Genomic DNA, 21,355 nt, shown 5'->3' on the forward strand with positions numbered 1-21,355 from the left:
CTCGAGACTCTCAAAAGACTGAACATGTCAGTATCACAATGCCATGTAACATAATCTTGGACTAAGAAGCAAAATCAATCATCATTTCCGATATGAGTTATATTACAAAACAGCTGGCAGCCTTGTCATCAGTTCAAAAAGATGGCAGACTTTCCTGGTCTTTAATAGTTTAGGAACAGGTTTTGTTGCTCATAGCATGTCCAGAGATTAATGTAAATGTAATATCTTGCCAAAACTGATAGCAAAATCTACCAAGTCAGATAATTCATATGTAGCTTTGCAATAAAAGAAGACCATTACATGCTTGTCAGTCAGTCAAATGGGGTCAAATATGTAATGTTTCACTGGTGGCTTGTAGATAACAAAGGACCCAAAAACCTATGATGAAAGTCAAAGCTGCCTGAGAAGTTTTAATTAGATAAAAGAGAAATCATATTGCAACTAAAAATAGAATGTTGTATATGTTAAAATAACTAGGACATAGAACATCTTTTTGTTTATCATATATTTTAGCATACATCTTTTTCTTTTCTTTTCTTTTCTTTTCTTGGTTCCATGTCCAAACTATGAGTGTTAATTTTTTTTAAAAAAACAAAACTTTTTATTTATTGTATCTTTAACATATACTTATCTTATCACTTCACATTAAAAAATTGTACAGAACATGTCTGTCTTGATACCTATAATATTTCATCCTCCTGCTTCATTACATATTGTCCAGTCACCCAGTGCTGACCCTTTACCCCAGTCCAGCCACTTACAATACTTATTTCCAAAAATCAGTTGTTTCTATTACAGGTTTGGTCACCTTACCTTCTATATATACATATTCTATCAATTTCCCCCAAATCTTCCCAAAATCCTTTTTTTTATAATCCTCTTTTAACCTTATTTATTTATTTATTTATTATTACACTTGTATACCGCTAATATCTCAGCCTAAGTCGGCGACTCATTGCGGTTTACAACATCTAAAAACAACAATATTCAATTTAAAAACATAAAAACACATATAAAATACAGAATTATTGGGCCACCAATAACAATCCAAGTGCATCTCGTAACTGGGATCACAATCCAAATTCGTCGTCCGTAATTACCAGTCCTTAATCGTCAAGGTTCGTTTCGTCGGATTATCCGAATGCTTGTTCAAACATCCATGTCTTAAGTTTTTAACCTTAATCTTTCCTGTCAGTTTATCATTTATTGCAATGTCCCAGATCTCCCTATACCACTCTTCCAATTGGCACTCCCCTCCTTCTTTCCATTTTTTAGCTATTTACAATCTTGCTGCTGTTTAGAATGGTTAGATAGGCAATTAATTCTTTTAGTTCTTTTTGGTATTTTAACATTATCAATAAATGACAGCAGTGCTATCTCTGGTGTTCCTGTTATCTCTGTTTGGGTGATTCTTCTTATTTCTTGAAATACATTTTTCCAACACTTTTGAACATATTTGCAAGACCACCACATGTGTATATATGTGCCAGTTTCTTGACAGCCCCTCCAGCACTGCTTAGAATGTTTCTTGTCAAATCGATTTAATCTGATTGGTGTGAGGTACCATCTCCACACCACTTTGTAATAATTCTCTTCTTATTCTTATTGACATATTTTTAATATATGCATATTCCACATTCCTTTCCAGTTTTGTCAGTGTATTACTTTATTACAATCTAACTCCCACATTATTTTGAGGTGGTCCTGCTCCTGGACTCCTTCCAACACAATTTATACCATCTTTATTAAAATTTATTATCGTAAGGCCTTGTTATGGTGGGCTACTTAACTGAACATAAATAGTATATCACTGAATGTTAGATACAAGGAATGAATGGAAAAGACTTCCACCTTCACTTTCAGTTCTTCACAACCTTTACAGACTAGTCAAAATCAATCAGAGTCAATAGAGCAAAGGATTCTGTTTTAGCACTTCAACCAGACAATGGGATTTGTCCAGCAAACTTGACATTTTGACGTATTTAGTCTTCTCTCAATGCTTATACATGTTTCTAATGGCTATATTCATGACTGAAAAGATGGACTGTCGCATGTAGAGTGAGATAATGCACTGGCAGACAATTTCTCACATGTTCAGTTGTGCTTAAATAAAAACTATTCTCGCTACTTACCTTCAATAAAGGTTTTAGCTTTGCACAGGATACAACTTCAGATATCCATATAAAATTATTCCCAAATTGAACTTTGAGGCAAAATTGAAGGTTATTCAGATTCAGAATAACATTTCTCAGAAGAAAACTTTGCAGAGTCCTTTCCCCACAAAATTAAGATCAAATTATGCAGATCCTGCTCAAACATAGAAATGTGGAGAAATGCTTGCATTTTTTTTCTCTGATCATCATGTTTCCATATAAGTTGTCAAAGGCTTGCCACATATTCATCATTTTCTAATATGGGAATTGCCAAATACCATGCTTTACATTCATTTAACAGGATCAAGCCTGACAGGTTAGAGAAAAGTATGTGCTTTACCCCGAGGTCTTAATGAGTTGTTAAAAAAACATATAGAATGGAGAAGGTCCTAGTGAATGAGCATGAAATATTTCAGCAATGGTGAACAGTTTAAAGTAAGGGGGATTCACTTTTCCCATCCCTTTTTCCTATAGGGTTTTTGGCAATTAGTATAAAAATTATATACAACCTTTACACATGGCCTATGGGGGCCTTGCCATTACGCCAACAATCACCAGTGAAAGGGAAGGCACGTGTGGTGCCTCATGGTACCTGTGCACCCTCCCATCTTCCCCAATCACATGATGGGGATGGGACAGGGTACGTTGCCACCCTGTCCCTATCAGATGGGAGAAAGGGTGGCAATGCTCATTGCCCCACTGCCCTTTCCTCCATTATATGGGGAAAACAGGGGAAAGAGCAGATAGCTCTTTTCTCCCTGTGGTGGAGGAAGAGCATTTTGACATTTCTCCTCCACTTTGAAAGGAATGTGAGTGGGGCCTGCAGTGCATCATCGGTTGGTAGTCATCAGGCCCTAATTCAAAACCTGGCTAAAAGCTGCAGAACGGAACTATTTTGCCCCATGTGAAGAGATCCATATTAGGTAGAGGTGTCCCTAAACAACAACAACAACAACAAAACAATCCTACCCTGACTTACTTTAGAGTAATTCCCACTGAGCTTAATGCTGCTTACTTAATAGATGTGCATTGCTGCAGGATTAATATAAATTCATTTTCATCAAATTTTTAACAATTTCTACACAGAGATATAACCCTTTTGTGTAAACTATCTTTCTACTAACTCTTCAGTTGATTTAAGTGCTTAAATTTTAATATTCAAAAATCTGCCAACATGGAATCAGAATAAAGAATATCTTGTTTTGATGCAAGCTGATGAAAGTTTTATAAACAAACAATACTTCCATAACAATAACAATAGTACCATCTTATCTTCTTGATTTTGTTTATACAGTTCACTGGAACTAATATAACATTTCTATAGTCTTTCAGTTTCTTACAGACTTTCATTTTAAAACCCCTCTAGTAGCATTTTTCCTCTCTGCAGAAATATTGGCAGTAGAAAAGTGCCATTACATATTAAAACAGTTGGTGCAATTTACACAGAACTATGAAAATGTTTTGAAAACATTTGAAATTTGCCCAATCATGTAGGAGATGAGTGCTATTTGCAAAATCTGTTTGCAGACTACTTCATTATCTTCTTTTTACTGATGTTCGCATTATTCATTTCCAAGTATGAATAAATCTTGTCTTGCCTCAGGATAACGTGTGAACAGTAACTCAGGAAAGTGACTATTTTTTTTTCTACTAGAATTTTAGGTTTTTACTGATCCATTGATTTCTGTACTACCATGGCCATGTTGGCGGTAGGGATTCCAAGGCTTCGAAAAGATTTCAAGACTCAGCTCTTCTGAGCATACTGCATACAAAGTAGTTCCCCTGAATTTTCATCCTTTCCAAAACTCTGAGTCAGGTCAATCTATGATTATTTCCATTTTGTGGACAAGATGTGGTCACAAGGCTGAGCTCTGATATTATTAGATAATTTCAGTTGCCTTCAGTAGGATTCCAAATATTGATTCAATTTCTAGAAAACCGATGTTATGTGCCTTCAAATCAACTCTAACCAATGGTGACCCTATCCTTTGGTGTTCCTGGCAAGATTTATACAGAGGAGATTTGACACTGAGGCTGAGAGTGCACCTTAACCTAGATCATGTAATAGATTCCACAGAAGAGTTGGGATTTGAACCCTAGTTTCCTAGAATCCTAGTCCAATGATTTGAAACCACTATATCACACTAACTTTCAGAAGTACTAGACGTGTTTATTTATTTATTGTGTCAGTATCAACCAGACAATTGTATTACATTTTAAACAATTTTTTAACAAACAGACAAAACAGAGTTTGCAAGCTTGGTAGTTGATTAAATGTTCTTTGACCAGTAGCTGGCCACTAGACCTGTTTACCACAAATAATAATAATAATAATAATAATAATAATAATAATAATCTTTATTTATACCCCGCCACCATCTCTCCAACGGGGACTCAGTGTGGCTTACATTTACTCATTCTAATGCTAACTTTTTTTTTTTTACTAAATTACCATCCCAAAATTAGGGTGTGCATTAGATTCACATAATATGGCAAATGCTTTTTTGAGTTTCAGGGTTTTGAAAATTGAGGTGCACATTAGATTCAATGGCACATTAAACTCAATTAAATATGGGCAATTTCCTGTACTTTTTCTCCAAGGAGAAGTGATGAAAATCAAAGGGAGCCACAAGGTGTTTGTAAAATCCCTTGGACCACAAGTTGTGTTTCCATGCATTTCACACAGAGAATTTTTTTAAAAATGAATATAGATTCTAGGTCAGGGGTCCTCAAACTTTTTAACCAGAGGGCCAGGTCACAGCCCCTCAAATTGTTGGAGGGCTAGATTATAATTTGAAAAAAACAAAACAACCACGAATGAAGTTCTATGCACTTATTTGTAGTGCAAAAACACTTAAAAACAATACAATAATTAAAATGAAGAACAATGTTAACAAATATAAACTTACTAGAATTTCAATGGGAAGGGTGGGCCTGCTTTTGGCTGATGAGATAGGGTTGTTGTTGTTGTATGCTTTCAAGTCGTTTCAGACTTAGGTTGACTCTGAGTGAGGGCCGAGAAAATGACCTTGGAGGGCCGTATTTGGCCCCTGGGCCTTAGTTTGAGGACCCTTGTTCTAGGTGGAAAATCTGTGGAGTATTTGGAACATTCATCAATGTCCTCATGATTCATTGTAAAATTTGAATAATGGCAAATCTGAGGATTAAAATGTAGAAACCAAGGGGGATAGAGGGTGATCCCTGGTGCCAATTAATTATAGGGAGGTGAGCTAAGAAAGGAGAAGCCAAAACAAGGATTAGGAAAAGAGACAAACTACAAGGAAGGATTATGGAGGCGAAAAGAAAATAGGAAAAGAAGTATGAGGTTTAGGAACCTACATAGCGTCTAACTGAGGTGAAGCTGATTATAATTGAATGGGTATTGGGGTAGAGACTACTGTTCGGTTTTAACTTTAATAAAACTAAGTACTTTTATGAATGTGTGAAATAATTAAATCAATTCATATGTACATATCTGGAAAAACTATGCAACAGGGTAAAATAGAACACCACACCTTTTTGAGATGGATAGGATATCAATCTGCTTTTATCCAAAAGTGAGGGACTTTTTTCAGTCTGAAAGTTGTTCAACTCTAATGCTCAACTGTGCAGTATTCCAGTTGTGGGCAGGAGCAAGGGAAAATGGAAAAATGAGAAATAAAAACATATCTGTGCTTAAACTCCATACTGCCAGTATTTTGTCCTTGGGAAAGAGGATATTTCAGCAATTTAGTAAGACAAAATGAAAACATACAAAAATTGGGAAAGCACTAAATCAGTGATTCTCAAACTTTGGTTTTCCAGACACTTGGGATTTCAACTCCCAGAATTCCTGAATGCTGGCCAAGCTGACTGTTCAGCCAAAATTTGGAATGGTGAGCAAACTTGACAGGGAAAATCAAGAGAACAAACTCAGGAAAAAAACATCAATGTAAAATCTGAGCATCCATGACTGAAAGTGATCTTGAATAGCATAGAGGTTCTGTCTGGAATTCGAGAGTTCTGATGGCTCTTTCACATATGCAAGCCACCACTTTGTCACCCAAGTGATATGGTAACATGAATACAATCTCAAGGCCCTTCCACACAGCCATACAACCCAGAATATTAAGGCAGATAATACACAATATCTGCTTTCAAATTTATTATCTGAGTCCACACTGCCATATAATCCATTTTTATAATAATTTTATTGATTTATTACAATATTTGTTACATTTGTTATTACTATTACGTTTTATACAGTACAGCATCCTCTTTAACATGTTGTTTTATTATTTTGCTTTAACATTTTCCCCCTTTTTATTTCACCACAGTGCTCCCCTCCACCTGTCTCAAGCCACAATTCTTACATATCATCTGTCCAAAATCTCATTTCTTCTTGTGACGGTAATTTTCCTTCCTTTTTTTTTAGACCATTTACCACAAATCCTCCCCATACAGCATCAAAATCACTTTGTTTCCATATACCTTCTTTAACCTTTAATATGCATGTCAGTTTATCATTTATTGCTATTTTCCATGCTTCCTTATACCACTCCTCTATTTGTATATTCATTTCTTTTTTCCAATTCCTTGCTATGAGCAATCTTGCTATTGTTAGTAAGTTTGTTATCACTTCTTTATCCTCCTTTTTCAGTTGCTTATTGTTATATAATGATAGTAAAGCTATGCTAGGACTTTTATCTATTTTCATATTCATTATATCTTCTATTTCTCTAAATACTTTCTCCCAAAAGTTATTTACATATTTACATTGCCACCACATGTGTATATATGTTCCTGGTTCTTGACACCCTCTCCAACAATTTATTGAATTATTTTTATTCATATATGCTATTCTTACTGGTGTCAAGTACCACTTCCATATAATCCATTTTAATGTAGATTTTATACAGCTGTGTGGAAGGGGCTTCAGTGTGAAAGCATCAGCCTGGGCTTTCCATATCAAATCTTATTACTATGCTTTGCTCTTTAGGAGAGACAGGTTTTACATCTATCTACCAGGAGCACAGCAGGGAAAAGCAGCTCATGGCAGCCTGATTTCAATAGAAATGATACATAGTTAGCTAAAAAAGGATTAGAGGCTGTAATTAATGCAGTTATATTGGAGTGGTCTAGTAGGGAAATCATTATAATGTGTTACCAAGAGATGTACTTCTGTGGAGTTTTACTCTTCTGGACCAATGATGTTCTCAAGGTCTGGGACCTCTAGCCAAATTACATTGACCTGATTTAAGAATAGACCATTCATTCACTTCGGCCCTTAATGATTTTTCTTCTTGAGACTATAAATTAGACTGGTACAAAATGACACCCTCAAGCTAGGTAATGTTAATGCTCCTTTGTAAAAGAAATGCTGAAAATTAACCGTCCTGCACTTATTAATGAAGAAGAATAAGGTTGGCTAAAACAGAAAAAAAAAAGAATTTTAAAAAGCCAAGCTCTATGCATACATATAGGGGTTCCCTGCTGAAATTTGGTGAATAGGAACATATTATATAAAGAGAAAGTCCTTCAGCTTTCTGCACATCATAAATGCAAAACCTACTCTACATTTCTATATCATTGGAATACTCTCCTTTTTATCTTCTTATATCCTCAAGGACCCTAGGGTTATTTTATTGTCAAAGGAATACAGGAATTAAAAATTATTTCATGACTTTGTAGATGAAATCAGAGAGCCATGTTAGCATCTACCAGAGGGCAGAATTAGACAAGATACTTTACAATGTCCTGCTATTAAATAGCTTGATATAGAGCTCCCACCAACTTCCTGTGGAATTTGTCTTCCATGTTCCAATCTCTGTGCAGAAATTTGGTTTTTAGTAGCAAAAAAAAAAAAAAAAAAGCCCAAACAAACCACGCAGAGAATTAAGCCCCAACCTACAGTATTTTCTGCACAAAATGTGAATTTTCTGCACTAAAAATGCTGTTTTCTATGTAGACCACAATGCTATGTGCATAAGATAAAACACAAAAAAACTCATTGTATGTCCCAAACTCGAAAGTGTCTTCCAAAACTGTAATTTTCTGACCTTGCAGTGGGAAGAAAATTGTTAAAATCACTGACGGCTTTGAATGTAAAGTAGTGAGTAATTGCATCTGAAATCCAGCCAAACATCCTGTTTTGTCTGATGCGTGAAAGAATTGCATATAAGTTGCCAAGGGTGATGGGCACAGAATGAAAGAAGAATAAAGGATGGGGATCACTGATAAAATGGAATTTGCAGTTTAGTAATACGCCATTCTTTAGAGCAGACTTTTTTTAATATGGGAATTTCCAAATACCATGCTTTACAAATCTAGCTATCTTCAACGATACTTGAGTTTGTAGTCCCAGATATCTGAAAGTCAAAAACTATCAAGGGGCAATCGTATCAAACCACCACCTAGAATTTCTTACAGAACAATGAAGAAACTAAACTATTTGTTTACAAGACTGGAACACTAGGTTCTTGTGGGTTTTTTCGGGCTATAGAGCCATGTTCTAGAGGCATTTCTCCTGACGTTTCGCCTGCATCTATGGCAAGCATCCTCAGAGGTAGTGAGGTCTGTTGGAATTAGGACAATGGGTTTATATATCTGTGGAATGGCTGGGGTGGGGCAAGGAGCTCTTCCCTGCTGCTGTTAGGTGTGAATGTTTCAGCTGATCACCTTCATTAGCATTTGAAGGCCTGCCTGAGCCTGGGAAAATCTCTTGCTGGGAGGTGTTAATCTGTGCCTGGTTGTTTCCTCTCTGTTGTTTTGCTGTTGTAATTTTAGAGTTTTTTAATACTGGTAGCCAGATTTTGTTCATTTTCATGGTCTCTTCCTTTCTGTTGAAATTGTCCACATGCTTGTGGATTTCAATGGCTTCTCTGTGTAGTCTGACATGGTGGTTGTTGGTGTGGTCCAGCATTTCTGTGTTCTCAAATAACCAGGCACAGATTAACACCTCCCAGCAAGAGATTTTCCCAGGCTCAGGCAGGCCTTCAAATGCTAATGAAGGTGATCAGCTGAAACATTCACACCTAACGTCAGGAGAAATGCCTCTAGAACATGGCTCTATAGCCCGAAAAACCCACAAGAACCTAATGATTCCAGCCATGAAAGCCTTCGACAAGACTGGAACAGTTCATCACTAATAATATATTACATCTTTTTGGAACTCTCTAACTACCATTTTAAAATTTTGTACTAGAATTTCAAGTTCTGAGAGGGATGATTAGTTGCATGGAGAGGAGGGGTAATCTCCTCCTTTTCTACCCATGGAAGCAATCTCATTAATGAAAGGAGAGAGCTTATTTTATGGTGAAAAATTCAGACTAGTCCAAGACCCCCCTGTGAACTTCACCATTTCATGTGAACTTGAACGGAGGTGTCCTTTTCTTAAAGCTCAGTGCCAACCCCTACACTGTTTTCAATAATGTTTGGGGGTTTTGAGCTTTGGAAAATACAAGCACATAAATATAAAACTACCAATGCACTTTAAACAAGGGAAATGTCCTGCAAATCTCAAAGTTTCTCTACCAAGCAATGTGTATTTTAACAGCCACATTTTCTGTTTAAAAAATTGTTAAGCTTTGCTTATTACTTCCAGTTGAAACCAGCTGGAAAAAGCATTATACATGCAGAAGTTGTCTTCCTTATATGTTTCCCCATCTAGGTATGGAATAATTTTTTTAAAAAATGAAAGTCGAGAAAATTGAATCCTTTTAGGCAAGTCATATTTACATAAAAGAATACTGTGACTTCTAGACATTTAGTGCTTATTTGTAACTACAGTATTAGTTTCAAGTTTGGGTAGGTTTTTCGGACTGTATGGCCATGTTCTAGAGGTATTCCCTCCTGACGTTTCACCTGCATCTGTGGCAGGCATCCTCAGAGGTTGTGAGGTCTGTTGAAAACTAGGAAAATTGGGGTTATATATCTGTGGAAAGTGCAGGGTGGGAGAAAGAACTCTTGTCTGTTGGAGCTAGGTGTGAATGTTTCAATTGGTCACTTTGATTAGCATTTGATGGCCTGACAGTTTTTAGGTGTGGCTTGTTACTACCTGGGAGAATCATTTGTTGAGTGGTGTTTAGATGTTCCTGATTATTTCTTGTCTGGAGATCCCCTGTGTTTAAGTTTAGTTCTTTATTTACTGTTATAATTTTAGAGTTTTTTAATACTGGTTGCCAGATTTTGTTCATTTTCATGGTTTCTTGGCAGTGTAGAAGGAGCCAGAATGAGATGCAACTCCTATGGAAATTCAGCTTCAGACTCTGGATCATTTCACTTGGGGTTGGGGTGGCATTAAAAGGGGATAAGGATGAAACAGGGAGGTTAGAGGACCAGAGTTAAAACATCTTGCAGGTACAAAGACATTGGGGGGAGGGGCGATAGAAGGGAAAATATATCTATTGGAAAGGTGATATCAGGGGCTTAACACTGATCTTGCATTTGTACTGTATACTTGCAGCTTCAACTTCTGACTTCAGGCAATTCAGGAGTTGTGCACCAGCAGGATCTTTCTGGAAACATGAGAAGAGACACATGCAAGTAAAATTCTAGGAAAACATTGGAAACCAACGTAATATTAAGTCAAAACATTTGTTCATCTACCTTTTCAGTGGCTTTTTTTTTGTTGTGTCAGGAGTGACTTGAGAAACTGCAAGTTGCTTCTGGTGTGAGAGAATTGGCTGTCTGCAAGGACGTTGCCCAGGGGATGCCCAGATGAATTGATGTTTTTATCATCCTTGTGGGGAGCTTCTCTCATGTCCCCGTATGAAGAGCTGGAGCTGATAGAGGGAGCTCATCCGCCTATCCCCGGATTCGAACCTGTGACTTGTCGGTCTTCAGTCCTGCCGACACAGGGGTTTAACCCGCTGCACCACCGGGGGCTCCTCCTTTTCAGTGGCTGCCCCTCAATTTTGGATCTCCCTGCCAAGGGAAGCCAGTGGTTCCCCCCACTGTTCCTCCATTGGCAAGCTAAACTTTTTTTTAATTCATGCAGGCATTTAAAGAACAGTTTCTAAAATTAAGTAAGAGGAGTTGTGGTTTTAGCTTTGAATCTGTTTTTAATCAGTTTTTATGGATTTGAACTGAATTATTAAAATACAATTGATATTTAATTCTGATTTAGTGTTTGTTTATTTGTGTATTTTAATTGTACTGGAATGTTATTAATGTAAGCTGCTTTAAGTCTCCTTTGTGGAGAGAAAAAGAGAGGTATAAATACACATAATAAACATAACAACAATAATAATGCCTCCCTTTTATGGCAATCTCCAAGAATTTAAGCATGCATCATTTCTAGGCCTCCATGAAGCTGTCAGAGATAGATACTGGGGTTGTTTAAATACCATCTATGTGCTTTAACATTGATCCATGGCCTCTTCCTCTATTCATTTCATGCCACCTTTTTAATCCTCTGTTCTACTATTGAGGATTCATACACAGTGCCACTTTATATGCCCTATGCAGTGTTCCTTCAAATGTCAGCCATCAAGCAATTGGTTGTTTCTAACAAATAAACTATCTCAATCTTCTGAAGTCTATCTGTATGCTATTCAGCTAAAAAAGAAAGGCATTATAGTCCCATAACACAGTTAAAATGAACAGCATGAACTTTAGCCTTTATACAGAAGCATGGTTAAATTGACTGCTGAATGTTAAGTATTAAGAATTTGATGCTCAGATACAGATAGGAAATCTGAAGAAATATTTAATGGAATAGTAGCTGAGTCTTCTTAGTAACATCTTTAGCAGAGATGCACTTTAATAGAGCCACTAAAAGTCATGTTTTAATCCACTGGATACATTTTAAAAATTCAGTAGTTCAACTACAATAGCAAAGTGGCTTGGAAATTTAAAATATATTCATATGCTCTTTCCAGAAACCTTTAAAGTGAGAAATCTCCAATTTCATTCATCTAGCAGTATGCAAGGCAAGTAGTGGGCAAAATCATGTATCTAGTGATGTTAAACATGAACTATTCTGTAAGAAATAAAATTGCAGTCATGATTTCAGAAATACCTCCATATTTGAAAGACTGGGCCAACTCTGTCTTCAGTCAGAATAATAATAATAATAATAATAATAATAATAATAATAATAATAATTATTATTATTATTATTATTTATTTGTACCCCGCTACCATCTCCCCAAGAGACTCGGTGCGGCTTACATGAGGCCAAGCCCACAATACATCAATAAACAAAAGCAATAACAATAATCAATACAAAACAGTTAAAATAACTCAAAAAACAGAAAAATACACAATAAGCAATAGACAATAACAATATCAAACCTACAGCATTTAAAAACCTATGGCTGGGCCAAATGTAATGATTCAAATTTAAAATAAAAAAGTGCTGGGCATGAACAAGGTAAGGCAAATTAGAATAGAGTTTTCAGAGAAAGATAAGGGCGCGCAGACAATCCTAAGTCAGTATTAAAGTGCATTTGAGGACTTATTGCTAAGAGTTTTCCTTATTTTGGGAAGTCACACTAGAACAACCACGTTTTCAGGCTCCTCCTAAAGGCTGCCAGTGTTGGGGCAAGTCTGATGTCCTTAGGGAGTGAATTCCAGAGTCGAGGGGCCACCACTGAGAAGGCTCTCTCCCTCGTCCCCACCAATTGCGCCTGCAATGGAGGTAGGAGCATGAGCAGGGCCTCTCCAGATGATCAAAGAGAACGTGTGGGTTTGTACACAGAAATGCGGTCATACAGATAGGCGGGTCCCAAACCGTTCATGGCTTTGTAGGTAAATCCTGCACCTTGAATTGGGACCAGAAAATGAACGGCAGCCAGTGGAGCTCCTTAAACAGGAGGGTTGACAGCTCCCTGCAAGAAGCACCGGTTAGTAACCTGACTGCTTCAGGAAGTAGATACATGGTGGTGGTGATATAATGTCAGTCTATAAGCCTTTCCTTCACAGTTGTTCTGCTCTGTCACACAATCTGTCTTGGTTTCCCTAAACTAGCCTGAAATCTCCCGTATATTGGAAAATAGCTTCCCATCACTTGTCTTAAAGTAAGGTGAAGCTGCTTATCCATCTGCTTTCCACTAGGAGAATAAGACCAAGGTAATTTCTGCCATTGTTACAAAAATTTAAAAACATATCTTGAGATATCTTCTTGATCCCAAATTCGAAAGGTTTAGTAGAGAAATAAAATGAGCTTAGAATTTATTATAAAAATATATGAAACAGACTGACTTGCAAACATGAAAGGTTCTATAACATCTTATCATTAGGGATGCTGTGACATGTGTTCTTCAAATGTAGAGGAAAGAGGGGAAGCGGGAGCATAAAAGTGAAGATGTACAAACACAGATGACTGACCGAAGCAGGGAGATACATGTTACATAAACTTCAGATATGCAAACTAGAAAGGAGGAAACGATATTTGAATATAATCAAAAACATGTTTTTCAGCTGTCAAGAAACCCCAAGGACAAGAATCCTGAACTGATTAGAATCTTTTCAGCTTGGTATTTAGTCTGTGCAAAATTTGCACATGGTGGTTTTGTACAGAATACAGCATTTTGTGCCTGGAAAGTTTAGTATCATGTGCAGAAAAGAGGTATGGTTGAAGATTTGTTCTAACAGAATTCACAAATGGTTGTATTGCATAGAATGCAAATCATTGCAGGGTGTTGTGGGTTAATTTCCAAAAAAGGAAAAGGCATTCAAAAAAGTAAAGCAGCAACAATAGCAGTAGCAGCTGTTAAGCAGATCAGAAGTTTCTAGTGCTAGCAATAGAGTTATTCTGCCTAAGTAATTCAGGAGCAAAGTCAAGCTTTAAAACTTATAAAAGACTTTATACAAAGAACTACATATCTAGATAGGAAATTTTGCAGAGCCTATCTATCTATCATCTATCTATCTATCTATCTATCTATCTATCTATCCATCTATCCATCTATCCATCTATCCATCTATCCATCTATCTATCTATCTTATTCACAGCAGACATAATATTTCTCCATGTTAACAGGATAAGAAGAAAATGGAGGACTCGGGGGGTATCCATGTGCTCGGAAAAGGATGTGTGTCCATGAGAATTATCAATGTAACCAGCAAAGTCATAGGAGAAGAGAAAGGAAGATTGGCAGATAAAAGGAGGCCAATGGGGGAAGGGCTTTTCCATGCTAACTAACTCATCTGCCTAGCTATGTCCTTGATGAGGCCTACAACTTTGTGCAGGATGTGGTTGTACAGGTTGTGGTCCAACACTGTGAAGATACATTTTCATAGCCTCCATGATTGAGGGGGGACAAGAATTTTTGAATGTTGAACAGACCGCCAGAATGTGGCACATGATGGGGTCAGATCTTGAGGCGATTTAAGGTCTGGCCACTCTCTCATATACTTTTTTGGATCAACACAGTGTGGGTTCAAACCTTGCTCAGGAATGACATCTGAATTGTCCTTTAATACTATTTGATGTGTGATATGAGATTGGCAGAGCAGAAAGTTTAAAGGATTGCGTGAGTGACAGCATTTGTGTGATTTGGGGTATTAGTCTCTGGGTCTGAGACTGGATCTACACTGCCATATAAAATCCAAATTATCTGCTTTGAACTGAATAATGTGGCAGTGTCAACACATATAATTCAGTTCAAACCAGATAATGTGAATTATCTGATTTGATAATCTGGATTATATGGCACTGTAGATCCAGCCTGAAAATAAAGGGCCTATTTCTTTTTTCCTCCTTCCAAAAGAAAAGCCTAACCTTAAAAAAAACAACTGAAAAGCATGTTAATTACTAGCTGAGGCCCAGCATATATACCAGAAAGCAATATTGCCTCTGTCATTCATGAACGATTACCCAATTCTCGCTGTATTTAGAAAGAATGGGGGAAGTATGTAAATCTGCATTGCTAGATGCTTTGTATTCTTTTCCACTGCATCATTTCCTATTTCTTGGGAAATAAATGCTATTTCCATCCCCTGGTAACACTATAAAATATTGTGTTCTGCACTATTCGGGAACAAGATACATAAACAAAGTTCTCCATGACCTTAGCCTGCTTCTTTTCAACAGAGGAGTAATTGGAGGCTCTTGATACTCTGCAGGTGCCAATAAAACAACATTTTGTTCAGTAATGTCTGTCCGCACCTCTGGAAGTTGAATGATTCTCATTTGGCATAAGTCCTTTTAAAATCAGTGGAACTGAAGGAGGAATATTAATTAAATTGAGATTGACTTGGCCCACTTTTGGTGGCAGATTTACCAGCTTTTCCTTGGGCCACATTTGCTGTATTAAACACTTGTCTCAACTTTGTTCACCTTCCTATTTTTTTCAAATAGAAAATCAATAAAAGAATGTGACATCATATACTTGTTTTTGCACACACTACACACAATATTGTTGATAACACATAATAAATAGATAAATATCCTAGTAACACTCAATGGTAAGCATGTTCATAGTACAATCCAAAAAGTTAATCAAAACTGGCAAAAAATAAACACATGCCACAAAATGCTTGGTTTCAATGATCAGTACAATGCAATGAAACATTTTAAACAATTCATTTTGTTAAAAGAGGTGACAGCAATATAATAATCATAGCATTAAATTTAAAAAATCAAATTCATTTCTTATTCAAGAAATAATGCAGCGTTCCTGCCACAGCTAAAGGCAAGAGAAACAACCTTAGTGTTATTTTAAAAAGCATTCCCTGGAGATTGAATTGCTGAGATTCTTTTGATGTTTGTCTGCCAGTTAAGATGATTTGATGGTGGTAGTTTTACAGTATTTTAATTACTTTCTTTAATGCATGCCTTTAAGCAGAGAATGAGACAAGTGTCACAAATAAAGTGAATATAATATTATTTGGCTCAACCAGCCCCACCGCATGGTTCTCCTATGAATGCTTCCAGTTACATTCCACAGTAGCTGGGAACCTGTCACCGAAGAACATACTGATGGACAACATTTATGGTACTTAATTGGCTGCAATCCAACCTATCTTGAGCATAGTATAAATACCACATGCAATACATATGTCATTGAATGCTTATCACTCTGCAATGTGCAATAATTATGTACAATGCACAGTTTGAAATGTACATGGACGATTGCAACATGTAACCAAAATGTATGATAATGCTATATGGGAAACTCCACTTCTGGTGCTGTTAGCAGAATATATTATGGTGACTAATTCACTCTGCATGGGTAACACAACTTATGCGTGGATATGTCACCAACAAGATGCCAGTCATTGGTCTCAGAGATGGTCTATTTCTTGTGCTAGTGAGCTGTTCACAAGGGTGGGGCTGACTACTGTAAAATTCAAGATATATTCTCCTAGAGTTGTTGAAGCATTTCTTTAATAGAGGCTTGAATGTGCAGATATTCTCAGAGTTAAGGTTGAGTATGGTTGGAGGTACCTGTTCTCTAAGTTAAATAAACTGAAACACAAATGAAGTTAAGCAAAGTGAAACATATTGAAAAATAGTGTCACTCGTAGAACCATGAAACATAGGAACATAGAGTTTGAAAAGACCACAAAAGCCATCTAGTCCACCTTCTGACATGAGAAATAATCAATCAAAACACTTCAATCAGATGGCAGTTCAGCCTCTGCTTAAAAACTTCCAGAGAAGGAGACTCCATTATACTCCAAGGCAGCATACTCAATTGTCAAACAGATCTTACGATCAGGAAATTCTTTTAGATGTTTAAGTGGAATCTCTCTCCTGTGATTTGGTTCCATTGCTCCATATTGGCATTTTTTTCAAATATTTAATCATGGATACCATGTCACCTCATACCCATCTCTTCTCCAGACTAAGTTTATGAAGCAAAAAGGGTGGTAGAGGGAAAAACAGCCTTAAATAGTCCCCCATGCCTTAGATTTTGCATGTTGACTGTGGGTGGGCTAACTGCTCCATATGCAGCATGACTTCCAAACCTTTTACCATTTTGGTCACCCCCCTCCAAACATGATGGAGGTTATCAATATCATGCATTGTTTTGCTCAGAAATGAACCCAGTGTTCCAGGTAAGGTCTGATTCTCCCTGTTGAAATTCATGTTGTTAGTTTTGACCCCCGGTGCAACAATGGTAAAACACTATGACAACACTATGTTGTCTTTTAGATTTGTCATGCACAGTCCAGAGCTGGTAACTGAAATTAGAACAGTGTTTCTCTCATGGAACAAAATGATATTATAGTACGCAGAGCCGTCTTCCCCAAAAGTCATCTCTTTCTACTAGTCCACTTGTCTTTTACTCTTAAAACTCCAGATAATTTGTGTTTCATTCATTAAAAATATTATTTTTCACATGCATCCCACTTGGAAAATTGGTTATTTGCCAATTTTGTTCTCAAAGAAACAGCAATAATAGATTTTTTTTCTTGATATAAGAAAGTCTTCAGAAGTTGTGCAGTCTTTGGAGGACATTTGCAATTTCAGACTTAACATGTAGAACTTTGTATGAGATACTTTTTTATAAAAAAGTAGCATTTGCTGTGCAGGAAACCGAATTTTCTGGAAGAAACTGATAGTTTTAGCCAGGAACACCCCCCCCCCCACCTTTCTGCACATTTTACAGCCATCAGAACTTTTTTTCTGTAGGAAAAAACCTTTTCAAGGAATTTTATGCAGAATAAGTCGTGAAATGCAAATTTTCTCTTCAGATCAGGATATGGTTTGTCAGGGTTTTTTTTACACTCAATAAACATATTTTAACTGATTTTCAACTATTTTGAAGATTTTTTCTAATTCCAACACTTGATTCAAGTGCATTCCCTTTAAAGTGCATACAACACAGAGAAGGGAAATGCACATGTGTGCAAGCATCAGGGCAAGATCATCCAGTACATCGTCTTTCTTTTTTGCTTTCATTCTTTCATTCATCACTTCTTTCTTTCTCAAAACAATCCCTGTGGAAAATATCAATAAAGTTCATCAGCTTATTTGGTATCTTAACAGAGATTTGATAAACTCCTCTTTGTTGTCTTTCTGAGATTAAAACAAATGCCCAGTAGTCAAAAAAATAAGGATTAAAGATATGCATTCGATTTTAGGGAGGGTTGTAAATGTTATCAATTGAGCAGGAATGACATAAACAGAACTATCTATTGGAATTTAGAGGGTCTGGGCTATTTTTGGTGAAGTTGAAATGCTTTATAAAAGTATTCATTTTGTACTGCCTTTGACTTGTTGGTAAATCCAGTGCACTACATCTTAATACATATTACAATATATTTTAGAGAAATACAATGTGCATGAAATTATGCATACGTTTTCAAAAACACAAATAACTAAAACATGTGAAATCAAAACATATTCACAAATCTGTATTAGAAATGTCTTACTTAGACAAGTGCTAGAATAATAGTAATCAGTCATTTAAAGTAAAGCTGTTGAAGACGTGGCAAGTGAGTATTGCCTTTATCTGGCATGAAGAAACAGTTGGAGCTCTGAGGAATGTCAATTGCTTTTGGGTCACTGAAGCTGTTTTTGAGAATCCAATAATGCCTGTTCAACTTGGATACATATAAATAACAGAGACACTATGTCTTCACATGAGAAAGCAGCCACTAAGGAAGACTTTCTTTCAAATATATTACTATGTGGGAGGATACTATTTTCTTTTTAAAGAAAATGCTTTAACAAGCTATTTATTTTTTATATATATTTTGATTCAAATTATCTGCTAAGAAAAATATCAAGAGGCAAGGAAATTACAACATTATTCTACTTCCATAGCAATATATTATTCATTCACAAAGGAGATTTCCTTTAAGCACTTTTCTCTTATCTTTGGCAGATGAGATTTAAATCTGTAAAATCCTTGACCAGTGTGCGCTAGGAAAAATTGGCCTAATATAAACTGCTAAAGGGAAAACAAGAAAGAAAATCCTGTCTGACAAGCAATATTTAGAGGTAAACTATTGAATAAATGCCCTGGGCCTCTCAGAGTGCAAAATCTGCAGTTAAGTTGATGAGGTTCAAATGGTAAAATAGCCTTAAAGTGTAAATAAATCAAACCCAAATTTCACACAAGAGAGTGATGAACAATACTTTGTTGCTCTGTTAAAGTGCACAGATATCTGAGAGCATGGCCAAAAGCCTGTAATTTTAATTAGTTACTAAGGTGCTCAAATTAATGTAATTCATGTTTGCCGTTTCCAGCTAAACAATTAGGTCTGGCAACAACACCAGTCTTTTAATTAAAATGTGAACAAACAATAATCAACCAGATTTTCCTCCCATAAAACCTGATGAAATACCAGTCCAAAACTTTATTGGTGATTAGGTCAGATTGAAGTAGTGTGAAGAATCTTTTAAAAAGTAGACAAAAAGCAGTTTCAAATTCATGGTTCAAAATATTAATTTTGGTTGTTATTGTAGTTTTCCAAGAGAGCATAAATAATGCAAAACTATATCCAAAACTAGCTGTCTAGATTAGGGCTTTCTAAAACTTTTCCACTCGCAATTCCTTTCTGCCTGATAATTTTTTACATTAACCTGAGAATATAGGTATAAAATCAAACATCTACTTGTAATAAATTAGCATTTGCAAGGCTTGCCCAACAGGTTTGCCATAGATGCAGGTGAAACATCAGGAGAGAATGCTGTAAATAATAATGCCTCTAGAACATGGCCATATAGCTCAAAAAAAAATCTACAACAACCCAGTAAAAGAGTTATTTGTCACACACTCTAATTTTTTTCTATGGATCATAGCAAAATCCATAATCTCCTCCCCCCAAAAGAAAACTCTGCCCTTGACCTATATATGATAGTTCTCCTCTCACACACTCAAGATGAAAGAAGATTTCTGTTCTCGGAATCAGCTTCCTTATCAGCTCCTAGACTGGAATAATCTCATATCAGATTCATTTTTGTTTACATTGATATTTAATGCCTAGTCAAGCACTACAGTTGTGCATCAGTTAAAGGAAACCTTTTTACAAATTAATATATGTTATAGCAAGTCTATATAGATGGATTAGAAGCCCAGTTAATAAATTGTTCATACATGTTTCACAAATGCAACCTCACCAGTCTTGCACACATTAATTTGTTGGACATTCATTTTAAAAGGACATAAAAACTGCATTATTTTATTCAGAGTATGTTCCAATTGACTATGGTATTCTGTGCTCCATCTATGGCAATTCCTTCAGTCTGTGCCAGAAGTTGCCTATGTGATATGATAGTCATTTGACAATCATCCAAATATCATAAAATCTTAGAACTGAAAGAATGCTAAAGGACCATCTAAGCTAATCCCCTGTCATGCAGCACTACAACTATACAAAGTACTCCTGAAAGCTGTCTTACTATTCAATCTCTGTTTAAAGAGGACACAGGAGAACTTACTATCCCAAGGCAGTCTATTTCACAGTCGGACTGTAAAGATGTTTTCCTAACGTTTAAGTAGAATATTTTTCTTGTAATTCAAATTCATTGGAGAGATTCATGATGGGGGTCTTCAGATTGCATGGGCTAGTCCAGTGTACTCTCCATTTATGCGTGGTACTGCCTTCAAGGCTTCCTGGCCACATCTGTTTTTGAATGGCATGCAAAAGAGCTGAGCATGCATGGAAAGGTATAAGAATCTTTAGTTCGTTCAAGATGTCTTTCTGTATCTTGAGGTTCAGTTCCAGAAAGGTTGACATAAAGTTTGCTAATGACCTGAAAGAGTCTGTATATTTAGAATAAAATTCCCAAGTGACATAAAGAAAATCCTGCCATCACATATGTGTTACAAAACAGCACTGTTTTCATCTCACTTCTTATTTCAGATATTTTTTTCATGAAATAATATGGAATGTGTTAATTGATAGCGTATTTACTCATCTCCATTGCAACATTTACTAGATCTTTAAAATGCTAATTCTTTGACATTACCATTTCCACATATGTGTAACATAAATGCAGAGATTTAAGGTGGTGGATTACTTAAAACTAATATCAAACTAATTGCATTATAAAAGTTATTTTCAACACATACATGTTTGCATTCTAATCCTAGAAGTTTGAGGGTAAATTTCACTTTCTTCCTGCTTCTCCAGAGCCAGCTTTAATCCAGAGCTGCACTATCTATTTTGTTAATGGCGAATGCTATGTTTTAACTGATTATAATTTAATCAGTTAACATTTTAAAGTTTCGTATGAAATGAATTTTTAGCTATCTTTTTAACCTGTTGTTAGCCATTTTGAACTCCAAATTGGAGGAGGAAGTCGAGGAAACAGATAA

Source organism: Anolis sagrei, chromosome 4, assembly GCF_037176765.1.
Source record: "Anolis sagrei isolate rAnoSag1 chromosome 4, rAnoSag1.mat, whole genome shotgun sequence".
Taxonomy (NCBI): Eukaryota; Metazoa; Chordata; class Lepidosauria; order Squamata; family Dactyloidae; genus Anolis; species Anolis sagrei.